Raw genomic sequence first — 12,984 nt, 5'->3', positions numbered from 1 at the left:
TTTATGGCATTTATTCACTATTGAATTAAAAATAATTACACACACGCACACGTGTGTGTGTATGTATGTATGTATGTATGTATGTATGTATGTATATGTGTGTGTATTGTGTCACAACCCCCAGTAAGCCCAAATATGGGAGGGAGCATACTGCTTCCTTTTTCTGTCTAACGGCTCACCCTAGGAGCCATCCAGGCAGAAAGCCATTTTTTATGTTGCCTTGCTACATTTGTGTTGCATTTGTCATATCAGCCATATATAAAATTATATATATATATGGCTGCGTGTGTGTGTTCCAGCATAACTCTGGAACACCTCAAGCAATTTCAACCAAACTTGGTACACAGATGACTTACTCTCTGTAAACAATACTGTGGGGGTAACACCCCCCCCCAAAAAAACCCTACGGAGTGGGTATTCTGTTAAGATACAACCTGTTGTGCCTTAAAACGACTTCTACTGTACTGCCATAAAATGGCTTCTACTGTACAGTGCAGTGGAATTGCCATGGAAACGGCTTCACAGTACTCCACAAGGGAAGTCCCTCTGGTAAGGAGGAAAATCCAACATTAGAAATTACGTTTGGACATTTTCCCCCTATAAATAAATACCCAGGCAATGCCAGGTTATCAATTATAAGAAATAAATGAAAATATGGAAAAATACTAAAGCAGAAATAATGTCAGAGAGAGGATTGCAGATCCTGCCATCACTATGTATCTCATGAGCCTGAAATAATTGAAACTATTAATGGTTGAATAATTAGATTGCTTATTTCACTAGGAATAGGGAGAAATTGATTGAAATTCACAAAATAGTCTGAAAAATTGAGAAACTATCGAAAGCTACAAGCTCCCTCCTTATTTGGTATCCCTCATTATTTTTGTACACTGCAATAAAGGGAAAATAGGCTATAGTACATAAAAATAAATACAGATTTAAGAATGTGATTAAGTGGAATAGTATAAAAATATCCCCACTTCTCTAACATAATAATGGAAGCCATTTCAGAATGCAGTTTAAATAGTATATGAGTAATACAACCTCTTTTCTTCCACAAATAGAGGTCTAGTTTACCATTCCAGTACTTTAGTGGAAGCCTGCAGAAAAAATTGTATCAAAAGGAAGAGACAGGAAAAAAACCTAGCCTAGCATACATAGTGCTTAGGTTAGATCGGGTAATGGATAGGCACACAACGTTAACAACAGCTCTTTATTAAATGCAACAAGAGAGAACAATCCAGCAAAGGTTGAGCAGCTCTTTTATAGGGAGCTGTCAGACCCTTCGACCAATGAGATTAAACCTCTGTTCCTGCCAGAACAGAGGACCTTGGTGGAAACCCCTATAGTTGAAGCTAGTATGTAACACCCCTCCCTTCTTAGATGGAACAATCCTACTGGTCACGTAGTCACGCAGGTAGGCGGGCTTTTGGGTAGCTCTGCCTGACCTGCGTAGTTCAGTCGGAGGGTGTTCTTTGAGCAAGTCAGACGGACCTGTTTGCTCTGCAGCTCCGCTTGGTGGAAGTTCCTGGAACCTTTCACAGGCTGTGGCTGGAGCTTCTAGAGTCGGTTCGTTCGGAACCTGCAACACAACCAGATAAGTTCCCCGGTACCCTCGGGCTTGAGCTGCCTGTGGAAGGAGTGGTGGTTATTGCTCCCTTTGGGTAGGGCTTTGGCTAACTTGTGCAGGAGTTACCTCTGGTTGTCTAAGAGTGGAGTTGGAGAGGCAGCCACGGAGTTGGTCAACATGCCTTCTCCAATTCCGACTGTCCTTGAGCTCTAGAAGATAAGAGCGAGGCCCGGTGATGCCTATCACTGTGGCAGGAATCCACAGAGTTCCCCCGGCGTAGTTGTGGGTATAAACTCAATCCCCTACACTAAAGTTCCAAATTTTGCATGTGGAGTCAGAGGGCGATGCGGCAGAATAGTTTGGTTGTAGCCGGTCTAAGTGGGACTTTAGCCGGTGACCCATGAGAAGCTCGGAGGGGCTTCTCCTTGTAGTGACACTGGGTGTGATGTGCTGAATTAGCAAATAGTGGTCAACCCGTGTTTGCCAATCTCCCGGGCCCATCCGAGAGAGGGCCTCTTTTGCAGATCTCACCATTCTCTCCGCCTCACCATTGAAGGCCAGATGGAATGGCGCGACCAGGGCATGTCTGATTCCCTGAGCTGCTAAGGAGGTCTCTAATTGTATGGCCATGAATTGGGGCCCGTTGTAAGAGACCAAGACGTTGGGCAGGCTGTGTGTGGAGAAAAGTTTCCATAGTACCTTGATGACCGCTTCTGTCGTAGTGGAAGTCATCAGGACTACCTCTAGCCATTTCGAGTAGGTGTCCACAACTACGAGGAATGTCTGACCATGAACTGGGCCAGCAAAATCAATGTGCAACCTAGAGTACGATGCTTGAGGTCATTCCCACTCCTTAGTGGGCGCCTCTGGGGGAGCTGGTCTGGACTCCTGGCACGGTGTGCAGGTAGCTACCCATTCTTCAATCTCCCTGTCCATGTTAGACCACCACACATAACTCCTAGCCAAAGACTTCATCCTGACAATTCCAGGATGCCCTACGTGTAAAGCTCTAATACTGCAATGCGCAGTTTGAGTGGAACAATGACCTGGTCCCCCCACAGCAAACAGCCATTTACAACAAATAGGTTATTTCTCTTATGATAATACATTTTGAAATCAGACCCAACAGGCCCTTTGGGCCACCCCCTCCACACCCAGTTCAAAACCTATTTGATCGTGAAGTCTCTGGCAGAGTGGCGGGCAATATCACTAAATAAGACAGAACCAGTCTCTAAACAGTCAATGCAAAAAACTGGAGGTAGGGTCTGTGAGTAGTTCGTTGGTGCTCTCATTGACACCGGTCACTTCTAGCCCCACGGCTTTGAACCAGTCATGCCCCAGAGGGCTCTGCAGGTTTCTGCTGACCACCGTCACCGGGAGCTGGCCGCTGAAGTTGTTGAAATTCACCCGGAAGGTGCCCTGGCCCACGATGGGGACTCGGTTCCCCTGGTAATCGTGAAAGCGGATGTCAGGGGCGCGTAGATGCTGCTTCTTTAGGCTAGGATAGCCTGCTTTAATGTAGACCATGGTATGATGGTTAATGATGACCCCATGTTGATCTCCATCTTGTATGGAGAGCCCTCAATGTGGACTGTGACCTTCAGCTTCTTTGACCGCCTTGTGCGGACTTGGCCGATTGAGGTATGGTAGGTGACTCTGGTATCGCCCTCTAAGGGCCATGGTGGTGGCTGCCATGCCCTTGGTCGGACCTCTGCTGGCGGCTAGGTCAGCTTTTTGGCTTCCAAGTCGTCAGGGGGTGCTTGCTTCAGCAAACCTTGGGGATGTGCCCCTTTTGCTCGCAACACTGACAGATAGCATCGTGGAAACGGCAACATGATCTAGCATGGTCTCCTCTGCAGCTAGTGCAGGGCGGGAGAAGCAGTTTGAATTTGCGTGCTGGCTTGGTGTGGCTACTGCACATGCAGCAGCTGTCATCTTCTTTGCCTTCTGAGCTCTCAGCCTCTGCAGCTTACAATGTGAGCGTGCACTCTTCCGCGCGTCCTGCGAAGTGCCCTGGTGCTGCAGGGTTTCTGCAGACTTAGCGGCCGATTCTGATGCCCTGGCTTCATCCAAGGCAATTTGCAGAATGAGGTCAGACAAGTAACCTCCTCTGTAAATTAATGTCCCGCACAATGCATATTATGTGGTCAAGAATGAGTTCATCTAGGTCTCGGAACTCGCAGTATGCTGTGGCATTTCGTAGCACCACAATGTACTAGTTGATTGATTTGCCTTCCCGCTGGTTGCAAATGTTAATGCCGGCGAACGCGCTTAGATGGCTTGGGAGCGTAGTGGGTCCTCAGCGGCTGCTGGAGCATGGACCAAATGACCAATTGTAGCGGCATTGGTTCTGACAGGTCTTTGGCAGTCTCGAACACTTCTTGTCCACAGTAACCGAGGAACATGTTCTTCTTGCGGCCTTCAGAAAGGCCCGTGAGGTCATTGGCCTCGAGGAAGCAGTCAAACCATAGCATATATGAGTCCCAGTGCTCGGTGCCTGGGTCATATGGAGTTGGTGGGCGTGCCTGGCCATTTTGTGTCCTGCGGGCGTTTTGAGTTTGCTGATCAAAAATGGCTGCTCGAAGCCGCACTGAGCTCCGGGCTGGATGTACTTGCTGGATTGCTACACTCTTTTTGGTTCACCTAGTTGCCAATTCCACCCTCCTCGCCAGTGTTAGATCAGGTAATGGATAGGCACACACAGGCTAATGGTAACAACAGCTCTTTATTAAATGCAACAAGTGAGAACAATCCAGTGAAGGTTGAGTCTGACAGCAGCCCTTTTATAGAGAGCTGTCAGACCCTTTGACCAATGAGATTAAACCTCTGTTCCCGCCGGACAGAGGACCTTGGTGGAAACCACTATAGTTGAAGCTACTATGTAACAGTGCTAGTACAAATAAATGGCTTAGGCTTATGGGAAAGAAAAGTCTTATGCCTCCTAACTATGGAAGCTGAAATTTCTAAGTGTGCACATGAACATTACTGAGAGCAGGAATCTGAAACTTTTATAACTGTAATAGAACGTGATTTATTTACAAACCATGGATAATAAGAATAGATATAAGAATAATAATAAGAGTCTAGCACTTGAGGTAATTACATAATGAGTTTCCAGAAGAAGAGTCCAAGAGCATGTGCCCTGTATGTGACTGTATATTTTTGGGAAGAAAAACAGAAAGTAGTGGAATCATCGATCTTGTGAAACAAAAGAGCAGCATGACAGACAAAATGGGGCTCAGAGAAATTCTTAGCTCTGTATTAATACCACTCTGTCCCCTTACAGTCACTAGGTCATGAAGTATTGAAATATCAGTACTATTGGATTCACACCTCCAACAGTTAGAGAATGGAATGGAATAGAATTGATGGAAGACAAGACAAAACTTTATTTGGCCAAGTGTGACATACAAGGAATTTGTCTCAAGAGCAGAAGCTTTCAGTGCAATGCAAAGCAGCAGCAGCATCGTCGTCGTCCCAATATGAGGGGGTACTAAAGAAGATAAAAAGGATAATAATAATGCCATAGCTATACAACATGGGCATATAGATACTACACAGAAACTATCTTACTAGAAAACTGTTTTACAAAGGAAAGTTATAGCTAGAATATCAACTACGATGTTGCATATAAAGAGCTCACTTGTTTAAAGCTACAATCAGCATCCATGAGGCTATCTAGTCCAAGAAGCACTCTCAGGTTTCAGATTTATTTGGTGAAAATGGAGCCCATCCCAAAACAATAATTTATGTCTCTGGAACTGTGTGGAAATTATTGTTGTACTCCATCCTATGTACAATCAGATACATATTTAGTGAACTCATGTTCAGAGAACAGTGTTACTGGAATGAAAATGAACTTGGTCACATTCAAAAACTAGATTAGAAGCCAGATGGGTTGCCTGGAATTTTACTTACAAAATAAGGGAATGTGAGCTTAGGGAATATCTGAATCTATATTAGTAGGACAACATTGTTACAATAAAATCCATATTTTACTATGAATTTTCATACTTGCAGTACAATCCTATGCCTTCTTTGCGGTTTTAAAAAAAGTTCCTACTGTCAATATATTAAAAGAGCTTAGTTCCTAGCTCTGACAATGTGTAGATACAAGAGATTACATTGCATTTCACAAAGTATAGCCCTTTTTAGGAATTTAAACAAGACTCAGTGAATATACAGAAAGTACCTTCCCATGGACAGCTCTGTGATTCTTCTTACATAGCTTATGAAAAATTAGTGTAGGGAATAAAAGAAAGAAATGGCATTGTTCAAACCTGTTTGGAACTTTGAATTCATTATATATAAACTCAAGATAAAAAGGAAAATAGATGTTGAGTGAACAAGATTGTAGACCCCTGCCTTGAGTAATATATACTTGAATGCCTCCATAGAATTTACAGAAATACATTGGTATGTGGATAGGGCTGTATCTCTACCACCAAGAGTCTTGAAAATGGTGTTAACTGTATTCCTTGATGTTTTCTGCATATTATTCAAATAAATAAATATAATTCAGAAAGCAGAAATAGTTTGCTATTTGGACAATCATAGTCAAATAACATGCTTATTTAATATCTGTAAAAGGCAAAAGAAAAGAAAAACTCACATCCATTCCAAATAAATGCAGCAAACAGAAGTAATGTTGGAAGTGACAAAATGGCGGACTCTGGTGTGAGTCATGTCTGATTGAAGACATCTATGTGAACAAGTGGAGATGATAACCGCTGTGAAGATAAAAGGCTGGTGAATACACCAGTCCTTTGATTCTCCCTGGAGAAGGGCAGACTGGTTGTAAGTATTCTGTGGAGACTGTAAAACAGCCGTCTCCTGCAGTTTTGAGAACCATGAAACAAGGAAGAAAACATCTTTTGTCTCAACAGCAGGAATGCCTTTTATAAGGACATTAAACCAGCCTCATTTTCTGATCACATTCAGAAATGTTTAATTTCATCTCTTAGTGAGCATTATGGACCTTCAAAATAGTAATCTTAATTAGACATCTGGTTAGTTTTAAGAAATATAAATAATATACAATTGGCAAAAAGCCCAAAATATTTAACAAAATTTTAAATGGTTTGGGAGACTAGAAAGATTTGTAATATTAGTTATTTTTGTTGAAAGATTTGAAAAACTAGTATATAATTAAATAATATGTACTGAATGATTCAAATAGAACAGAGGCTTGATGGAAATTGCAAATGGACACTAGAGGGAACTAAAGAACCAAGCAAAAATGGCTAATCCAGTAATAATTTATCTTAGTTGTTTTAAACACGACTTGAAATATTAATAATTAATATCTTAGAAAAAATAAAGATTTTTTTAAAACTGACACATACTTTATAGAGTTTGAAGACATGGAAAATAACAAAGCTGAGATTATCAGAATGGAAATACAAATGACAAATTACTATAGGAAAAGAATCTGGATGTTTAACAGTTACAACAAGAAAGTCAGGATGATGCCTTTTTTATGGAAATTCAAAGTCGACTGATGAAAGTTTTGAACACTCCTTTTAAATGCCAGAGTGATAAAAGATCAGATCCCAAAATGAAATAGGAAATATGGATACTGAGCAGAGCAAAAAGAAGGAATATAAACGTGGATTATTTGACCAGAGATAAACTGTTTGATACTTCTGATAATTTTTAATGAATTTTTTTGCTGAACTAAATTCAAAAAAATGGATGCTATCTAAATTGTATATATATAAAAATTAGGCTATAGGCAGAAGATGTTTAATTTACTTGGTTACTTGTAATTTTTAAAAAGTGTGGATAATTACAATATTAGCTTATGCATAGTGTGCTAAAGGTTGGCAGCAACTTCTTTATTTTGTTTTTGTTGTCTTTTTCTTTCCCACATTTTTCTTTTTTTTTAGTTTCATTTGTATTATTTTTACTAAGTTTGCTAAAATCTTCAATAAAATTATTATATAAAGGAAAGTGACAGGATAGAGAATTTAATTGTATCCTGGATCAGATAGGCTTTTTAACTAAAAATAACTGGAATTATCCATTGATAAAAAAAATATTCACTTGTTTTAAGTGAAATGACAGAATGAGAGCAATAGAGAGGGGACTTGATTTCAGAGGAAACAAAGATATAGGCTTATACCAAGCTATCATAGTTTACTAATAAGAATGGTTAGTTCATACAATATGCTTAGTCCTTTCTACTCGGAAGAATAAGTGCTCTGTGTTATGTGTGACCCATGCCAAAGCACAAAGCACTAAATGTGATTTATTTTTATATGTCAGTTGGGTGTTCTAGATCTAAATCTTTTATGATATCCAATTGTTCCACATTTAAATGGTTTTAAAGGGCAATGGGGCATCAAATCTGTTTGTTTGGTCTACATTTTTTAAAGTCCAGGCATGGAACAAAAAGCAATGATTAAACAGTAGTGCATTGTCGCTTCTGGATTCTTTTGCTCAAATCAGGGGAAAAACTCTTTTGATTTTAAGTTTTGATGACTAGAAAAATCTTGTTGTTATAGAAATGACTTCAAATATTTAGAAATGTAAAGCAAAAGGTTGAGATTGCAATTTTCTTTATATTTATTCTACTGCACTGTTATAAGTCAAAAGTCGCTACATAAAAATTTCCAATTATTTTAATTCAAACATTAATGTATTTAAAACTATATGCAGGGGTGAAATTGCCCATATTTTTAAAGGGGGACCAGTGGTGGGTTGCATGCGGTTCGCCTCAGGACGGGCATACCGGATCTTGCCCAGAGCACCGGGTACCGTTCCGGTATGGTGCTCCAGAGGGCCCGCCTGCGCTACTTACTGTGTTTTAAAGCTGTCGGCGCCTCCGCACACGCGCATGCTGCATATAGCACCTGCACGACCTTCCACTGAGCAGCTGGAGCATCGCGGAGGCTTGCAGAAGCGTCATTTGACACTACAACGCATGCGTGCGCTGCACGCGTGCATGTGGGTAACGCCCACCACTGAGGGGGACCCAATATTATAAAGTGCCAGTCTTGTAATTTTGAATACAAGTGCTAATATTGAAAGAAATAAGAATAGGGTACTGATTTTCGTAAAGAAGATTCTTAAGTTTTAAGGCTTGGCTAAACAATAGTTGGTATCAGTGGCAGAAACCTTGAGATAAAAATAACAAGAAGATTGCACCATTTCATCTGAATGAACAAAATAGTGTATAGGCGATCATTATGCAATTCTTGGTAATTCAAATAACAGCATACATATGCAGGTCTTTATAACATTTCTCCAGGCAATGGTATTTATTGTCTCTTCATACTTCTAAAACTGACAAGTGTTATTATTCTGATTCAGGTAATGAATAGCTGTAATTATATTTAGCATATTCATTTCTCCAGAAATGATATTCCATTGATCTTCCAATCAACGTTTCCTTGAGAATTTAGAATGGAAAAACTCTTTAAGATGCTTTTAGAAAATTATTCAATATACATGCAGAGGAAAAGAACATGATGAAAAGAGATGATATGTCTGTGACAAATCATGAAAGTAAGACCTGTTTTCAACAGAAATGAAACAAAATCATACAAACTATTAACATTTACTTATGAAGATAGGTAATCATTTAATAGTTTTACTCAAGGTGTTTAAAACAAAACAAAATGAGAGGCATGGAGAGAATCATATTCCATTTGCATGGAAGGAATGATTGTGCTACATATAGACATAATGTTTATAGGTATCTGGACATTCTAAGAAAAGATGTGATTGCTTTGAATTTATGTTTGAGCTGTCAGATGCTCTAAAGCACCTTTCTGAAATTAAATCCAAAAATTGTATAGCATTAATAATTGGTAGAAAACTCACTGTAAACATTTTGGAGAGAACAGAGAACATCTGGATTTCCTGACACTCCTTTTAGTATTTGAAAAGTGTTCTCATTTCCCCCCTCTAGAGAAAATATTACAAGATAGTAAATAATATATTTAATATGTTATTAAAGTTTATAGTACTATCTTTTCTTGAGATAAGTATTTCTGATACTTCTAACTTTTCTCAGAGGACTTAATTTCTAATGCCTTGATTATCTATTGTTGAACCTGCTCCTGTTTGTCCAAAGCCTTCTTTAGATTCAATATCTAAAACTTGGCACACAACTTCAAGTGAGATCCGAATAGTGAAATGGGTTTTGTGATTTGGAAACAGTGCTTCTACTGGTACAGACTAAAATAGCATTTATTATTTTTTAGCAGTTGAGTTTCACTGTTGTAGTTCAAGATTCTTTTCACAAGTAGTACAACCAGATCAAATAGCCCTCATTCTAAACCAGTGCATTTGGTTTCTTTTTCCTAATGAAGAACTTTGCATTGTCTCTGTTAAGCTTCACTGTCTAATTTTGGTCCACTTGTCTAACTTACAAATTCATTTTGAATTATGTTTCTGTCTTCAATGGTGTTAAACAGCCCACTCAGTTTTGTGTCATCTGCAACTTTAGTAAGTCTAGTCATTAATAAAAATGTTGAATAGGACATGGGAAGACCAAACTATGTGGCATTCAATTTGATTCCACACTTTGGTTTAACATTGTTGGTTTAAACATTAAATAAGAAGGCATAATATGCTACTGGAATGGAAAGTAATGGATCTGAAGATACTTAAAGACATTTTAAATTTTAATTTAGTTTTTGCCTCAATCCACAAATTATTTATTTTATGGATATGATATGGATATTAGGGAGCCACTGGCTTTGTTTTCTTTTTGTCTGCTATGGCTTTATTTATCCAATTTTTCTCTCTCCAAGCTATTTGCATCAAATTAGAACAATGTTTGATTAAATGGCAAAGAACATGCCATATTGTTAGAATTAACCTTTCCATCTAACAGCAAAGAGTGCTAATTCCTTATGTGTACCAAGCAGTAACAGTTTCTGATTAAATGCACTGTATCTATAAGCCATTATGCAGTGAGTCAATTTGGTGTAGTAGTTAAAAGCACCAGGCTGGAAATTACAAGACTATAAATTCTAGTTCTGCCTTAGACATGAAGCCAGCTGGGTTGACTTTGGGCCAGGTTTTTTTTTTCAGCCCTAGGAAGAAGAAACTGGCAAGCCACTTCTCACTAACTTTGCCAAGAAAACTGTAGGGGACTAGTTCAAGCAGTTGCTACGAGTCCACAATAAGTGAAGAGTACACACATGTACAAGACACATATTAATGTACAAAAACTCAGCACTGCTACATATTTTTAAAAAAATTAAGACCCCCTACTTTTTTGTCGTGATATTTTTCTTTGCCTATGCAGGGCATATTGAAATTAAAAGAGGAGCACTGCCTTAGATAAAAGGAAACAAGATTGCATTCCTAAGAGTTAGAAGTAATGTGTGGATTGTTTGGTTTCTCCTTTAATTCAAATCAGGCCAGTATTTCTCTGCAAAAGTAAAGGATAAGAAAAGACAGAAAGTGTCATACATTTAAGCTAGTGACTTGGAGGTCCCATCAAGGGCTGGACTCAGTGTTTGGAGGAAAGTCAGATGAGGAAACCAACTCCACCAATTTGATTGGAACTCTATTCAGATTACCACACAGCCCATCAGAATTTCTTCCTCTTTTTTTTGTTAACCAGCTGTAAAATATATGTCTGTACATGTTTTTGTAATTAGTGCTACATAGTTTCTTCAAGGTAATTTCTCTGTAGCTGGGCTCCCACTATAAGCCTGGCTGATTTAGGGGCAGAAGATATGAAAGCCCAGCATTCAACAGGATTCTCACCTGTCCTAAAAGACGGAAGAAAGAAAGTAGTTGTAAAAAGAAATGAAATAAAACTGCAGAGTCTTGAGGAAAGAAACGTCCTTCTGGGTTCGGCTCCAAGTGGGGAAAAAGACACTGGAGACATGGAGGCTGCTTGGAAAGATGGTTTATTGGTGGACAGGGCTGTGTTTTGAATCCAGGTTTGGTTGAGTTCTCAGATGCCATATGGTCAGTTGGGGCCAATATTATCATGCTTTCCTGTAGCTGAAGTGGAGAAATCTTTATTATGTAAAATGGACTAGCTTGGCCTTCTTAATGGCCCATTAACAAAGTGGGGATGGGCAGGAAGCTACAGGCAGCTATTCTGTCTTTTAAAACATGTTTCTTTCTTTTCACATCGAGAAATATTGTGCCTTTTCAATATTTCCTAGGATATTTCATTTTTCTGGGAGAGGGCTGGATGATAACTTCCTACAATCTGACCTCATGAATTGCCCAGCAGGTGATTTAATCAAAGACAGAAAAAACAAATAAAACTGACCAAGTGTAGTTTGAGAGTGCAACCACTCATCTAAGGACTATCCGTCTGTTTTTATATGCTTGAAATTTCGGAAATGGAACAATATCTGGTTTCATCTCATTGTTGACATGTAACTATCACCAAGCTTTTATCCAAAAGGAAGGCAAAGAAAGGAAACTTTTTGACAGAAAAAATAGAACTTTCTGCAGCTATTATAAAATAAGATTGTAAGGACTTTTTTTGCATAAGTGGAATCAAAGTCTGCTTGATTCCATTTTTCACTCCTTTAAAAAATGTTCCGAAGTAATGTGAAGGATGAATATATGAGAACTAGTCAGCAACACCTACATTTTCTTTGTGCTTTTGGCCCCAAAATAAACAGAATATAATTTTTTTGGTTGTACCTTCAATTAGGGCAGGAGAAATATTTTGGTCCAGAAACAATCACTTTAATGTTTATTATGAGATATTTCCCAGCTGATATTAAGTCAAACAATGGCATGTGGGTTTTTCTTCCAGCTTTTTACAACTTAATGAGGATCCATGGTCAGATGCCCCTGGCCTAGCTCCAAGTTTGTTCTTTGCTTTAAATAATCTGTGTTCCTTTACCTTTTAATTGCTATACCCTGCTGGCAAAATATGCAACTTTTTATCCTATTTATCACAAATATTATGATCTGCTGGGGCTATATTTATTAATTACATTTATGTCCTTTTTCATCTCACACAAAATAACACTGGCTGGCTTACTGATAAAACCAAGGGTTAAAACAGTATACATAAAAGGATAAAAACAAATATAAATGCATTTATTAGATAGCTGAAATCTTATTTGGGCATAGTTAACTCTATTTGCAAAGATGAAGGGTAGTTTAAAGGTGATTTCAATAAACAAATTTACAAATTACAAATAAACTATGTTTATAGAGAGTCAGCAAATAACAACAACTTTCATACTAGTACATTGCTCTCATAACCTATATATTATATTTTAGTTGTACTATAGATTTACTTCCAGACAGAATGTTTATCCACAGCCCAGCTGCTGTTTTTCATTCATATTAATGTGGATGGTTATTATTTAGGAACTGATGGAGGTGTAACTTAACACTGTATGAATGAAGATTGTTTCTTTGAAGGCTGTATTAGAGTTCTTTTGAACTAAAAATGTAGTGTGATGCACATT

The sequence above is a fragment of the Thamnophis elegans genome, chromosome 4 (genome assembly GCF_009769535.1).
Source record: "Thamnophis elegans isolate rThaEle1 chromosome 4, rThaEle1.pri, whole genome shotgun sequence".
In the NCBI taxonomy this organism is placed as follows: Eukaryota; Metazoa; Chordata; class Lepidosauria; order Squamata; family Colubridae; genus Thamnophis; species Thamnophis elegans.
This window is presented reverse-complemented; position numbering follows the sequence as displayed.